Source organism: Mustelus asterias, chromosome 2, assembly GCF_964213995.1.
Source record: "Mustelus asterias chromosome 2, sMusAst1.hap1.1, whole genome shotgun sequence".
NCBI classification, from domain to species: domain Eukaryota; kingdom Metazoa; phylum Chordata; class Chondrichthyes; order Carcharhiniformes; family Triakidae; genus Mustelus; species Mustelus asterias.
In genome coordinates this window covers 130,999,770-131,013,714 of record NC_135802.1, presented here as the reverse complement: position 1 = coordinate 131,013,714, position 13,945 = coordinate 130,999,770, and the positions used below count along the sequence as shown (strand labels likewise).

The following is a 13,945-nucleotide window of genomic DNA, read 5'->3' as shown; positions in this document are numbered from 1 at the left end:
TAAGTGATAGTAGTGCCATTGAATCATAGAATTCTACAGTGCAGAAGGAGGTCATTCGGCCCATCGAGTCTGCACTGACCACAATCCCACCCAGGCCCTATCCTCATAACCCCATCTATTTCATAGAATCATAGAAACCCTACAGTACAGAAAGAGGCCATTCGGCCCATCAAGTCTGCACCGACCACAATCCCACCCAGGCCCTACCCCCATATCCCTACATATTTACCCACTAATCCCTCTAACCTACGCATCTCAGAACATAAGGGCAATTTTTTTTAGCATGGCCAATCAACCTAACCCGCACATCTTTGGCCTGTGGGAGGAAACCGGAGCACCCGGAGGAAACCCACGCAGACACGAGGAGAATGTGCAAATTCCACACAGACAGTGACCCAACTGGGAATCGAACCCAGGTCCCTGAAGCTGCGAAGCAGCAGTGCTAACCACTGTGCTACCGTGCCGCCCCAGCTAGTCCCTCTGACACTAAGGGGCAATTTAGCATGGGCAATCCACCTAACCTGCCCATCATTGGAATACAGTAAGAAGTTTAACAACACCAGGTTAAAGTCCAACAGGTTTATTTGGTAGCAAAAGCCACACAAGCTTTCGGAGCTGCAAGCCCCTTCTTCAGGTGAGTGGGAATTCTGTTCACAAACAGAGCATATAAAGACACAAACTCAATTTACATGAATAATGGTTGGAATGCGAATACTTACAACTAATCAAGTCTTTAAGAAACAAAACAGCATGAATGGAGAGAGCATCAAGACAGGCTAAAAAGATGTGTATTGTCTCCAGACAAGACAGCCAGTGAAACTCTGTGGGGGTTACAAATAGTGGGACATGAACCCAATATCCCAATATCCAATTGGGTTCATGTCCCACTATTTGTAACCCCCACAGAGTTTCACTGGCTGTCTTGTCTGGAGACAATACACATCTTTTTAGCCTGTCTTGATGCTCTCTCCACTCATGCTGTTTTGTTTCTTAAAGACTTGATTAGTTGTAAGTATTCGCATTCCAACCATTATTCATGTAAATTGAGTTTGTGTCTTTATATGCTCTGTTTGTGAACAGAATTCCCACTCACCTGAAGAAGGGGCTTGCAGCTCCGAAAGCTTGTGTGGCTTTTGCTACCAAATAAACCTGTTGGACTTTAACCTGGTGTTGTTAAACTTCTTACTGTGTTTACCCCAGTCCAACGCCGGCATCTCCACATCATCATTGGAATGTCATGGAGAGATGGTTAGATTCGCTCTTGTTGGAGATGCTCAATGCCTGACACTTGTGTGGCATGAATGTTACTTACCACTTATTGGCTCAAGCCTTGCTGCATGCGAACGTGGATTGCTTTAGTATCTGAGAGGGTCACGAGTTCCCATAGCTCCAGTTTTGCTATGGTTCCTTGATACCACATTCGGTCAAATGGTATCCTGATGTCAAGTCAATCACTCGCTCTCACCTTACCTCGAGAATTCATCTCTTTTGTCAATGTTTGAAACAAGGCCGTAATGATATCAGGAGCTGAGTGGCTCTGGAGTAACCCAAACTGAGTGTCCGTGAGCAGTTATTGCTGAGCAAGTGCTGCTTGACAGCATTGTTGAGACACTTTCTATCACTTCACTGATGATCGAATGTAATGTTGTGATGGGAGACAGATTGAAGCCCCTAATTATTCCATCCTTCTGTTGGTAGTCAGTGTGATTCCATTCAGATGAAGCTGAGGTGTGTTCTAAACCCCTGTTTATGTGGTTAGTTCTTACAAAGTCACTAGCAACAGCAGACTTTCTTAGATTTCTAAACCAGCCGTATTGTTTAATCGCACGCACTGTGCCTGAAAGGTTTATCGCGACTTCACACAGCACAAACACACAAGACAAACATACAATAAAAGAAATGAGTTTCACTTCTACAAATATTAAAACAACATGTTAATAGTTCACATGTTTGTGGGAGATTGGTGAAAGGGGCTTTCCCATTTGGGAGCTGAGGTTCAGATGAGTCCACTTAGCTGAAGACAGGATTTCGTGGAGTTTCTTTGAAATAAGAGGTGAACAGCAACTACAGTAGTCTACTCCCATGGCCCAAAGATGTGCGGGTTAGGTTGATCAGCTATGCTAAATTGCCCCTTAGTATCCCAAAATGTAGAGGTTAAGGGGATTAGCAGGGTAAATACGTGGGGTTACGGGGATAGGGACTGGGTGGGATTGTTGTCGGTACAGGCTCGATGGGCCGAATGGCTGCCTTCTGCACTGTAGAGATTTTATGATTCTAGAGTAGATAACTCTCAATATTTATTGCCAGAATCCGTAGAATCTGCACAGTGCAGAAGGAAGCCATTTGGCAAACTGAGTCTGCGCCGACTCTCCGAAAGAGCACTTTACCCAAGCCCTCCCCTCCCCCCAGCCCTATCCCCATATCCTCTCACATTTATCCCAGCTAATCCACCTAACCTACACATCTTTGGACATTAAGGCGCAATTTAGCATGGCCAATGAACCTAACCGACACGTCTTTCAGACTGTGAAGGAAACCGGAACACCCGGAGGAAACCCATGCGGACAGCAGGAGAACGTACAGTGGCCCAATCCGGGAATCGAACCTGGATCCTTGGCACTGTGAGGCAGCAGTGCTAACCTCTGTGCCACTGTGCGGCCCCGGGAGACACTCAGGAATCCGAAACGTTGAGTTTTCCCAATGTGTATCACATATAACTAGATTTGGTTGAAGATTTTATATTCCTACTGGGATGGGAAGGGAACAGAGGGAGAGAGAAAAATGTGGGAACAGCTCATTGAAAGTTTGATGTGGAGGTGCCGGTGTTGGAATGGGGTAAGCACAGTAAGAAGTCTCATAACACCAGGTTAAAGTCTAACAGGTTTATTTGGAATCACGCGTTTTTGGAGCGCCGCTCCTTCATCACCTGATCATCGTCTGTCTGATTAGAACATGAGTTCAGTCATAGCAAATGATCAATTCTGATGATTAGTTGTTTGATATATTAATATGTAATATAATTTTATTTTTGGTTTAAGAATGCATGCTGAAAGACAAATGTTTCCCAGAAGACCATATTATTTAATTGTTAATACCTGTTGACACTCGCTTTGAATCGGGTTATGCTCTCAGTTTTTGTACTTCAAAGACATGGACAAGCTTAGGTTTCCAACAGCAACTAACAGTTATAATGGCTATTTTTGTCAACATGTCCAGAGATCTGAATGCTGTGGCTTTTACATTCTAATTCTCTGCATTGTTTAATCCTACAATATAGTCTATTATCCAAAGTTGTAGTTACTTATCAAACTGGATAAGAAACACATTCCTAAAAATCATATTTTAACCCCATGTTAATGAAATTATTTTAACTATTGTTTTCCAGCAACTTAAGTTTTAATTTATTTATTAGTGTCACAAGTAGGCTTACGTTAACACTCCAATGAAGTTACTGTGAAAGCCCCCTAGTCACCACACTCCGGCGCCTGTTCGGGTACACTGAGGGAGAATTTAGCATGGCCAGTGCACTTAACCAGCACGTCATTCGGACTGTGGGAAGAAACTAGAGCACCCAGAGGAAACCCATGCAGACTTGGGGAGACCTGCAGACTCTGCACGAGAATCGTACCCAGGTCCCTGGCGCCGTGAGGTAGCAGTGCTAACTACTGTGCTTGTTTTCCTGGCTCGGTGTTACTCTACTTAGAGAGAGAGAGAGAGAGAGCTGTCTGCTATGACTATATCTGTTGGCTTGACTGCTTTCTGCCTTTTGAAAGAATTAAGGAAGTGGTTGGTATGCCATGTGATCTCTATTGGCCAGTAGCAAAATAAAAGGGTCATTGTTAATCCTGTGCACACTATCCCAAATGGTGAATGCTCCAGTTCAGGCAAAATGTTTTAGTAAAACTGCTTTCTCCATTGAGCGGGCAGAAGAAAAGTGAAGAGTTGGCCTGAACCATATCAACAGGAAAACTATTCATTTCCCATTTGTATTGAAGTTTAAATTGTGTTCTCATTCCTATTTGTTGCAATATTTGCTGTTTAAGTTCCGGAACCTGTCTGTAATGATGTAACTACTTCTCGAAACATTTAAAACATTGCATTCTGAAATTTAGGAGACCAGTTTGGAGTTTCATGAGAGAAGTTCTGGTCGACACTTTTACTTTCTGACATATTGACATGCGTTGCAACCTCTAATATGTTCAATTGGAAAATGGCACTGCTTCTGCTTGTGGTTTGTATGCAGTCGCTAAAATGGCCACAAAAGGTGGCCAGCGACAAAGGGGATTTGTTAAGTAAAGGGAGACTTCTACCATGCTGCATAATGCTATCTATTGGAAGGAAGGTGACTCTTTTCTGTTATATAGTTTCTTTTTAATGATATATTTGCTCTTGTATTTTACATTGACCAAGTTATTTGCCAATATGTGGGTGGGAATAATCTTGCTGAGGCCAGTTTTCTGTCACCAACACCCTTCATTTACACAGTGAGTAAAGCACCACTTCTGCCACTACAGTACACAAGTCAAAGCCCTGAGACCTACAGTCCCTGGTCCAGGGAGAGACAGCTGGTTTGAAACTCCCACTGCTCCTTTCCTATTGAGCGAGCCAGTTCCTATTCCACGGGGAGATCTATCTATCCCTGTATCACCCGTGGCCATCACAACAGAGTGAAATATTACTGCCTGTGAATATACAAAGCCGCTTGTAATTCTTATTTGCATAGTTGGAATAAAATTGTCCTCTCCACATTTAAACAAATGAACAATTGGCAGATGAGGAAACGATGGCCTATTGGTATTATCGCCAGACTATTAATCCAGAAACTCAGCTAAGGATTCTGAGGACCTGGGTTTGAATCCCACATGACACATGGTAGAATTTGAATTCAATAAAAGATATCTGGAATTAAGAGTCCACTGATGACCATGAAATCATTATCGAAAAAACCCATCTGGTTCACTAATGCCTTTTAGGGAAGGAAATCTGCCGCCCTTACCTGATCTGGCCTACATGTGACTCCAGAGTCACAGCAATATGGTTGACTCTCAACTGCCCTCTAAGTTCACTCAGTTCAAGGACGACTAGGGATGGGCAATAAATGCGACTGCACACAAACCACAAGCAGAAGCAGTGCCATTTTCCAATTGAACATATTAGAGGTTGCAACGCATGTCAATATGTCAGAAAGTAAAAGTGTCGACCAGAACTTCCATGTCCCATGAATGAAAAAAAAATGACTGCACCAAATGCTTCTTTATCTGTATCAATAAAATCCATGTTTTATTTATACCAGTAAGCAAGCATGTCTTGTTAATGGGTGCATTTTTAAAATTTGGGTTCATTTCTACCATTCTGAATGAGTGGCATTAGCAGTTGGAGCTGAAACACTTCCTTTTTATGGGTACTGCCAGTATTCTGTCCAAACATCTGCAGCCACTCCAATGACCACTTTGTGTAAGGTTGTGCATTAGTGCTAAAGTGGAAGCAGTTTTGCATAAAATAAGGAGACAGCTGATACTTGGGTCCACCTAGAGTCCCTTCCAAGACTCCCATTAAGTTCCACACGGTAATTTTATAAGTTATGCCCTGAATTAAAAAGTGGTTCTGTTGCTGAATGAATAATCCAGGACCCAGCCTGCAGGTCAAATGCCACAATATTGATTTGAGTAAATTTTTCTTTGATCTGGAAATAAAAGCTGATATCAGTAACAATATGGGTAAAATGATGTAAATTGTGATAGGAAGGGAGGCAAAATTTGGCTCCGCTCTGCCGGTTTTGTTTTGGTGCCTCCAAAATGGTGCGCATTATGTGCACATTTCTCGTGCTCGGCACATTGATACTAGTGAGGGCATTAATGTATGTGCAGAGAGCTCTTGTGTAGAGTAAGCAAATTGTAGCACTATTGTGTTACACCAGTTTGACACCAGCAGTGCTATTTTGGAGCTTCTTTGATGCTTTCCTTTAATCTCGCACAGCTGAATGCTTGTTCAGGGGTAGGAAAGAACCTCATCCATTCCCACCTGTGCTATTAAAAGTGATCGTCAACTACTTTCAAGTGATACATTAGCCAGGAGAAGTATTAATTTAAACAGCGCTAATTTCTCCTCTCTCCACCGGCGTGTAATCAGGTGTTTTGATCTGTTTCCCTCTTTCTAAGCTGTGGTGTGTTTTGCAATCCCTCAGTTTCAGTGCAATCCAATTTTTGACCAAAAACCTCACAGTAAACTTGATAAATGATATACTCAAAGGGTTAGTTTATTTGCACACACTCAAAATTTGAAAAGCGAACTTGGGACATCCGCTTCATATTCAGATAGTAAAGAGAGGGATAGAGTAAAGAAAGATTCACAGTAGAGACCACAGAGAAAAGCATAATGGTTCACATGGATTTCAGAATAAGGTATTCCTTCGCAGAGGTCATTGGGTTGAAAACTGATACTGGATAATTCACTTTTCCAGTGGTGTTGACTTCACACAATCAGATCGGCATGCAAAGAAGAATCAGTATCGTAGGCCATAGTACAAAACATCCAATCTGGGCCAGAGCTCTTTTGGTTTGGTCTGTTAGTTAGGAAGTACGATGGCATGTGCTGGAAGACTTTATCTGGGCAAAGCACTTGTTTCCACATGTGGGCGCAGTAGTTTGATTTCCCTTCGACCACAGTATGGCATGAAGAACGAGCAAATAGGAGTCTGACATAGGTGTCCTTGTTATCTAGATGTTCCAGGGTTGAGTGCAGGGCCAGGGAAATGGCATCCGTTGTGGACCTGTTGCGGCGGTAGGCAAACTGTAGTGGATCCAGGTAGTCCGGGAGGCTGGAATTGATTTGTGCCATGACTAATCTTTCGAAACACTTCATAATGATGGATTATTGGCATTAATGGCAGTAACCCTGGGTTGGCTGGCTGATGGGCAAGGGCAGTGGTGAAGAGGCATGGGTGAGGGGTGTATGATGTCTTTCTGAGAGAGGGTGCAGGTTCACACTGTATGAAACCACTGTCAGTCTTCTGAGGCAGCACCTCAGCAATCCTCAGTATGTGGGAGGGCAGATTACTGGTGCAATACCCTGAAGATAAACTATGTATATACCAAATATTTTATGCCTAATTAACTTAACTGGCCAGTTGCTATGGATAAACTGTTATTCACATTCCTGTTCCATCATGTGAATATCATTTTATGGGGAATCATTACATTGGCTGTTTTAGAATATCAAATGATTAAAGATGAAATAGAGCATTTCTTCAAGCTTGATTGTAACCCATGACGTCTCCACATGGGACTGCTTCCTGCAGAGGAAGTACATCAGAGGGACTCCGCTGCTGTAAATAACTTCAAACCGACTCCAGTCAAACATGATTTAACTTAATTAGATTCACTAATGCTGTGTGAATATTAATCTGATAGTGCTCCTATGGTGCACCTTGGCAGTATTACTATATTCAAGGTGCTTTTAAAGGCAAGTTTGAGCTCCTAAATAATTAGGGTGAGATTTTCTGAATCAGAGAATCGTACAGTGCAGAAGAGGCCCTTCGGCCCTTTGAGCCTGCACTGACACATGAGAAACTCTTGACCTCCCACCTAATCCCATTTACCAGCTCTTGGCCCATAGCCTTGAATGTTATGATGTGCCAAGTGCCCATTAATTCGTGTTAGGAAAGCAATGCCAAAGTAAAGGAATAAGTTATTGGAATTTGACTCTCTTGGCTTGCATTTTAAAAAAATACTTAATTGAAAGTTCATATAAATACAACGCTGAAATTCTTGTAACTTGAAATTGGCTGGCCACATTAATGTTGGCACAGTAAGAAGTCTCACAACAGCAGGTTAAAGTTCAACAGGTTTATTTGGTATCACGAGCTTTTGGAGAGCTGCTCCTTCATAAGGTGAGTCACAGTGCAAATAAACCTGTTGGACTTTAACCTGATGTTGTGAGACTTCTTACTATGCCCACCCCGGTCCAACGCCGGCACCTCCGCATCATGGCTACCACATTAATATCAGCAGTAAGTGCTAGATAGCACTAAACCAACATAAGATTGTCAAATTAGGTAAAAAATATTTTATAATGACCCAAGATAAGTGTGGTGGCGCTATATTTATTTCATTATTTTAGTTTCTATTTTATACATTGTGATAGATGCAGCTGTAAGGATCGGCAGAACTACTGCTGAGTGAACTAAGCAGGAGTAAGTGGTTATGTAGGATATAAACCCATTGTTTTAAACAACATTTGTAACAATTCATTATGATCAGGGAGTACAGAAAAATCTTTGAATAACTGCTTAAAATCAAATGATTCAACATAAGATGGACTTTTCTGGGGGTTACCCAAAATTGATTTTTAGAAAAAAGTGCACTTAGCACATTCAAGTTGGTCTGCAACAACAACTTGTACAATGCCCTTATTGAATCACAGAATCCCTACAGTGCAGAAGGAAGCCCTTCAGCCCACCAAGTCTGCGCCAACTCGGTGACAGGGCATCTTACCCAGTCCTACCTCTTCCCTATCCCCGTAACCTCACACATTTAATCCCTCTAATCTACACAGCCTGGGATGCTAAGGGGCAATTTAGCTTGTCCAATCCACCTAACCTGCGCATCTTTGGACTGCGGAAGAAAACTGGAGCACCCGGTGGAAACCTGTGCAGACACTGGGAGAACGTACAAACTCCGCACAGTCACTCAAGGCTTGAGGCAGCAGTGCTAACCACTGTGCCACCATGCCACCCTAATATAATTAATGTAATAAACCATCGCAAGGCATTTCAAAAGAGCATTATATGACACTGAGCCACATGAGGTCAGATGGCCAAAGTTTCATCAATGAGGTCAGGAGAGATTTAAAGGTGGAAAGCAAGATGGAGAGGCATAGGGAGGGCATGCTAGAGCTTAGGCAACTGAATATGCAGCTATCAATGGTGGAGTGATTAAAATCAGGAATACTCATGAGGCATGCATTTGATGAGTTTAATATCTCGGAGGGTTGTGAGACGTGAGGAGATTAGAGGTAGGGTGGAGTAAGCCATTGCGGGATTTGAAATTGAGGATGAGAATTTTAGAATCAAGACATTGACTGAGAGCCATCAGGGGTGATAGGTAAACAAGACTCAGCATGTGTTAAGAGGCAGCTGATAGAACTTTGGATGGTCTCAAGTTTACTGACAATAGAATGTGGGAGACCTGTGAGGAGGTTGCCAGAATAGTCAAATCCATGACAACGAAAGGTATGGATGATTTGGCACCAGATGAGGTGAGATGGGATGAATGTTGGACAATATTACTGAAGTGGAAATGGGCATTGTTCATTGAATGCCCTGGTGTTATGGCTGGATTCAATATTTAATGAACCCCAATTATTTTATTCCCAGAGGTGATTTTTTTACATACATAATTTATAATATTTTATCTAATTAAAATGTTGTATTTTAATATGGAGAACTAAAGTGACTGGGAGAGAGGAAGTTAGCTCACAAATAGAGAAAGCTTGCCGACAGTGTGAGAAGGAGGATAGGCAGGTGATAGAGAAGGGGAGCGCTCAGACCGAAGGTTTGAGATGTGTCTATTTTAACGCAAGGAGTGTTGTGAACAAAGTGGTTGAGCTTAGAGCGTGGATTACTACTTGGAAATATGATATGGTGGCCATTACAGAGACTTGGATGACTCAGGGACAAGACTGGTTACTTCAAGTGCCAGGTTTCAGATGTTTCAGAAGGGACAGGGAGGGAGGCAAAAGAGGTGTGGGAGTGGCACTGTTGATCAGAGATAGTGTCACGGCTGCAGAAAAGATGGACACCATGGAGGGATTGTCTACGGAGTCTCTGTGGGTGGAGGTTACGAACAGGAAGGGATCAATAACTTTACTGGGTGTTTTCTATAGGCCGCCCAATAGTAACAGGGATGTTGAGGAGCAGATAGGGAAACAGATCCTGGAAAGGTGTAATAATAGAGTTGTCATAATGGGAGATTTTAATTTCCAAAATATTGATTGGAATCTCCCTAGAGTAAGGGGTGTAGATGGGGAGGAGTTTGTTAGGTGTGTTCAGGAGGGTTTCTTGACACAGTATGTAGATAAGCCTACAAGAGGAGAGGCTGTACTTGATTTGGTATTGGGAAATGAACCTGGTCAGGTGTCAGATCTCTCAGTGGGAGAGCATTTTGGAGATAGTGATCATAATTCTATCTCCTTTACAATAGCATTGGAGAGAGATAGGATCAGACAAGTTAGAAAAGTGTTTAATTGGAGTAAGGGGAATTATGAGGCTATCAGGCAGGAAATTGGAGGCTTAAATTGGAAAGAGGTTTTCTCAGGGAAATGTACGGAAGAAATGTGGCAAATTTTCAGGGAATATTTGTCTGGAGTTCTGCATAGCAACGTTCCAATGAGTCAGGGAAGTTATGGTAGGTTACAGGAACCGTGGTATACAAAGGCTGTAATGAATCTAGTCAAGAAGAAAAGAATAGCTTACAAAAGGTTCAGGGAGCAAGGTAATGTTAGAGATCTAGAAGAGAATACGGCTAATAGGAAGGATCTTAAAAAGGAAATTAGGAGAGCCAGAAGGGATCATGAGAAGGCCTTGGCAGGCAGGATTAAGGAAAACCCCAAGGCATTCTACAATTATGGGAAGAGCAAGAGGATAAGACGTGAAAGAATAGGACCTATCAAGTGTGACGGTGGGAAAGTTTGTATGGAACCGGAAGAAATAGCAGAGGTACTTAATGAATACTTACTTCAGTATTCACTATGGAAAAGGATCTTGATGGTTGTAGTGCAGACTTGCAGCGGACTGAAAAGCTTGAGCGTGTAGATATTAAGAAAGAGGATGTGTTGGAGCTTTTGAAAAGCATCAAGTTAGATAAGTCGCCGGGACCGGAGGAGATGTACCCCAGGCTACTGTGGGAGGCGAGGGAGGAGATTGCTGAGCCTCTGGCGATGATCTTTGCATCATCAGTGGAGACGGGAGAGGTTCCGGAGGATTGGAGGATTGCGGATATTGTTCCTTTATTCAAGAAAGGGAGTAGAGATAGCCCTAGAAATTATAGACCAGTGAGTCTAACCTCAGTGGTTGGTAGGTTGATGGAGAAGATCCTGAGAGGCAGGATTTATGAACATTTGGAGAGGTATAATATGATTCAGAATAGTCAGCATGGCTTTGTCAAAGGCAGATCATGCCTTACGAGCCTGGTTGAATTTTTTGAGGATGTGACCAAACACATTGATGAAAGAAGAGCAGTAGATGTATATCTGGACTTCAGCAAGGCATTTGATAAGGTGCCCCATGCAAGGCTTATTGAGAAAGTGAGGGGGCATGAGATCCAAGGGGACATTGCTTTGTGGATCCAGAACTGGCTTGCCCACAGAAGGCAAAGAGTGGTTATAGATGGGTCATATTCTGAATGGAGGTCGGTCACCAGTGGAGTGCCCCAGGGATCTGTTCTGGGACCCTTACTCTTTATGATTTTTATAAATGACCTGGATGAGGAAGCGGAGGGATGGGTTGGTAAGTTTGCTGATGACACAAAGGTTGGAGGTGTTGTGGATGGTGTGGAGGGATATCAGAAGTTGCAGCGAGACATTGAAAGGATGCAAGACTGGGCGGAGAAGTGGCAGATGGAGTTTAACCCAGATAAGTGTGAGGTGGTTCATTTTGGCAGGTCAAATAGGATGGCAGAATATAATATTAATGGTAGGACTCTTGGCAGTGTGGAAGATCAGAAGGATCTTGGGGTCCAAGTTCATAGGACGCTCAAAGCTGCTGTGCAGGTTGAGGCTGTGGTTAAGAAGGCATATGGTGTACTGGCCTTCATCAACCGAGGAACTGAGTTTAGGAGTCGTGAGATAATGTTGCAGCTACATAGGACCCTGGTCAGACCCCACTTGGAGTACTGTGCTCAGTTCTGGTTGCCTCATTACAGGAAGGATGTGGAAGCCATAGAAAGGGTGCAGAGGAGATTTACAAGGATGTTGCCTGGGTTGGGGGGCATGCCTTATGAGGATAGGTTGAGTGAGCTCGGCCTTTTCTCCTTGGAGAGACGAAGGATGAGGGTTGACCTGAAAGAGGTGTATAAGATGTTGAGAGGTATTGATCGAGAGGCTTTTTCCTAGGGCTGAAATGGTTACCACAAGAGGACACAGGTTTAAGGTGCTGGGGAGTAGGTACAAAGGAGATGTCAGGGTTACGTTTTTCACTCAGAGGGTGTTGGGTGCGTGGAATGGGCTGCCAGCAACGGTGGTGGAGGCGGATTCGATAGGGTCTTTTAAGAGACTTTTAGGTAAGTACATGGAACTTAGTAAGATAGAGGGTTATAGGTAAGCCTAGTAGTCGCTAAGGTAGGGACATGTTCGGCACAACTTTGTGGACTGAAGGGCCTGTATTATGCTGTAGTTTTTCTATGTTTCTAAATGCAGGATTATAATGGGGCTTCCATTGCGTTATACTGGGGATCACTGTGTATAATTATAATTGGGATCAGTGCATTATAATAGAGATCATATAAATTATTATAATCGGGATTCCTGTATAAATAATAATGAGATCACTGTGTAAAGAATGGGCCACATGTTGTGGCAGTAGGATCTTTGTGGCATATTCTAGTGCCCTAGTGCATTAAGGCTTTCACAATTTGAGTGTGACAAGTTTTTGAGATGCACGCTGATGCTACAAAGCAGAAAATTGGTCATTTGAGACCTGAGTAAACAGAGCAAGCAACCGTCTTTAACTAATCAGATTGGAAGACTGTGAAATAAACAATGAGAAGGAAGTAGACATTAGAATTCAGTGTCAAATCAGGGACAGAGAAAAAAGATTAGATTAAAAGTAAGTGAGAAGAAGACAAGAAGAAAAAGATTCCAAACCTGAAATAGTTAACTTTCAGTGCCAGAGAGGTTGTTTGACAGTGATTGGTATTTATATCATTGAAAAAGTACTTTGTCTGGAAAGGATAACAATTAACTTTTACATGGCAAGTTTATTTTGTACATAATCTAAAAGTTGTGACACTATTTAAACTTGATGTGTTCCTTCTGGCGTACCTGTGCACAGTGCTATCGTTATCTCACATAGATAAGGCATGGTTTGTACAACTTGCTGGTGGTAATTTTCCTCTCTCTCATTGACTACCTGTATCTGGACAATAGCAGTGAGAGGAAATTGAACGTTGCTGCATCTTGGTAGGGATAGCAGATGACAAACAAACGCCAATAGACTGTAACAAGGTACAAATCATTTCCTGAGCATTTGGTCCTGCCTGAAATAGCCAACATGTTTTAACATGCTGGAAGAGGTAGCTTTGTAATTAACAATGGTTATGAGAATTCATTAGTGCTATTTGCCTGATTTTAAATATGGAGAATATAAGTGTATTAACTTTATACAAAACATTTTTAGGCAACTGTTAAACTACTGTGTGCAAGTTTTACACTTGAAAGCTGTAGAGGGTATCTATTTTGGATTCAGCAAATGATTATATAATATGGGAAGGAAGTTTTGAGAAGGAGTATTTCCACTAAAGGAGAAAGCTAATAGGATACTTAATAGCAGAATTTTCAACTTTATGAAGGGTTTTGAATAGACAAAGGAGGTATTCTCTGGCCTCCCTGCAGTGTGTTTGTCAAAGTGGGTGGTGGTGCACCATTTGTTGTCGACGGGATCTTCTGGTCCAGCCGCTGTCAATGGGATTTCCCATCAACTGCACCCCACGCCATGGGGAAACCCACGGCAGGGGTGCACAATCGACGGGACCAGAAGATCCCGCTGGCATGAACAGCCGAAGAATTCTGGCCAAAGACTCTCTGTTGGGTCATCAATTTAAACTGATCACTAAGAGAGTGAGCGAGAGAGTTGGGAACTATTTTTATGCAGCAATTTGTTAATACGGCCGCGGCAAACACCTGAAAGTTGAATAAATATTTGAAGCAGAGGCAGACACAATGATATGGGGAG

At 42.6% G+C, this 13,945-nt stretch overlaps 1 protein-coding gene across 7 annotated transcripts in view; it reads left to right on the top strand.

Annotated features, from left to right (window-relative positions):
- Nucleotides 1-13,945, top strand: part of LOC144511305 (Y+L amino acid transporter 2-like) — a 106,116-nt gene that overhangs the window by 53,669 nt on the left and 38,502 nt on the right. The gene's annotated exons all lie outside the window — the stretch shown is intronic.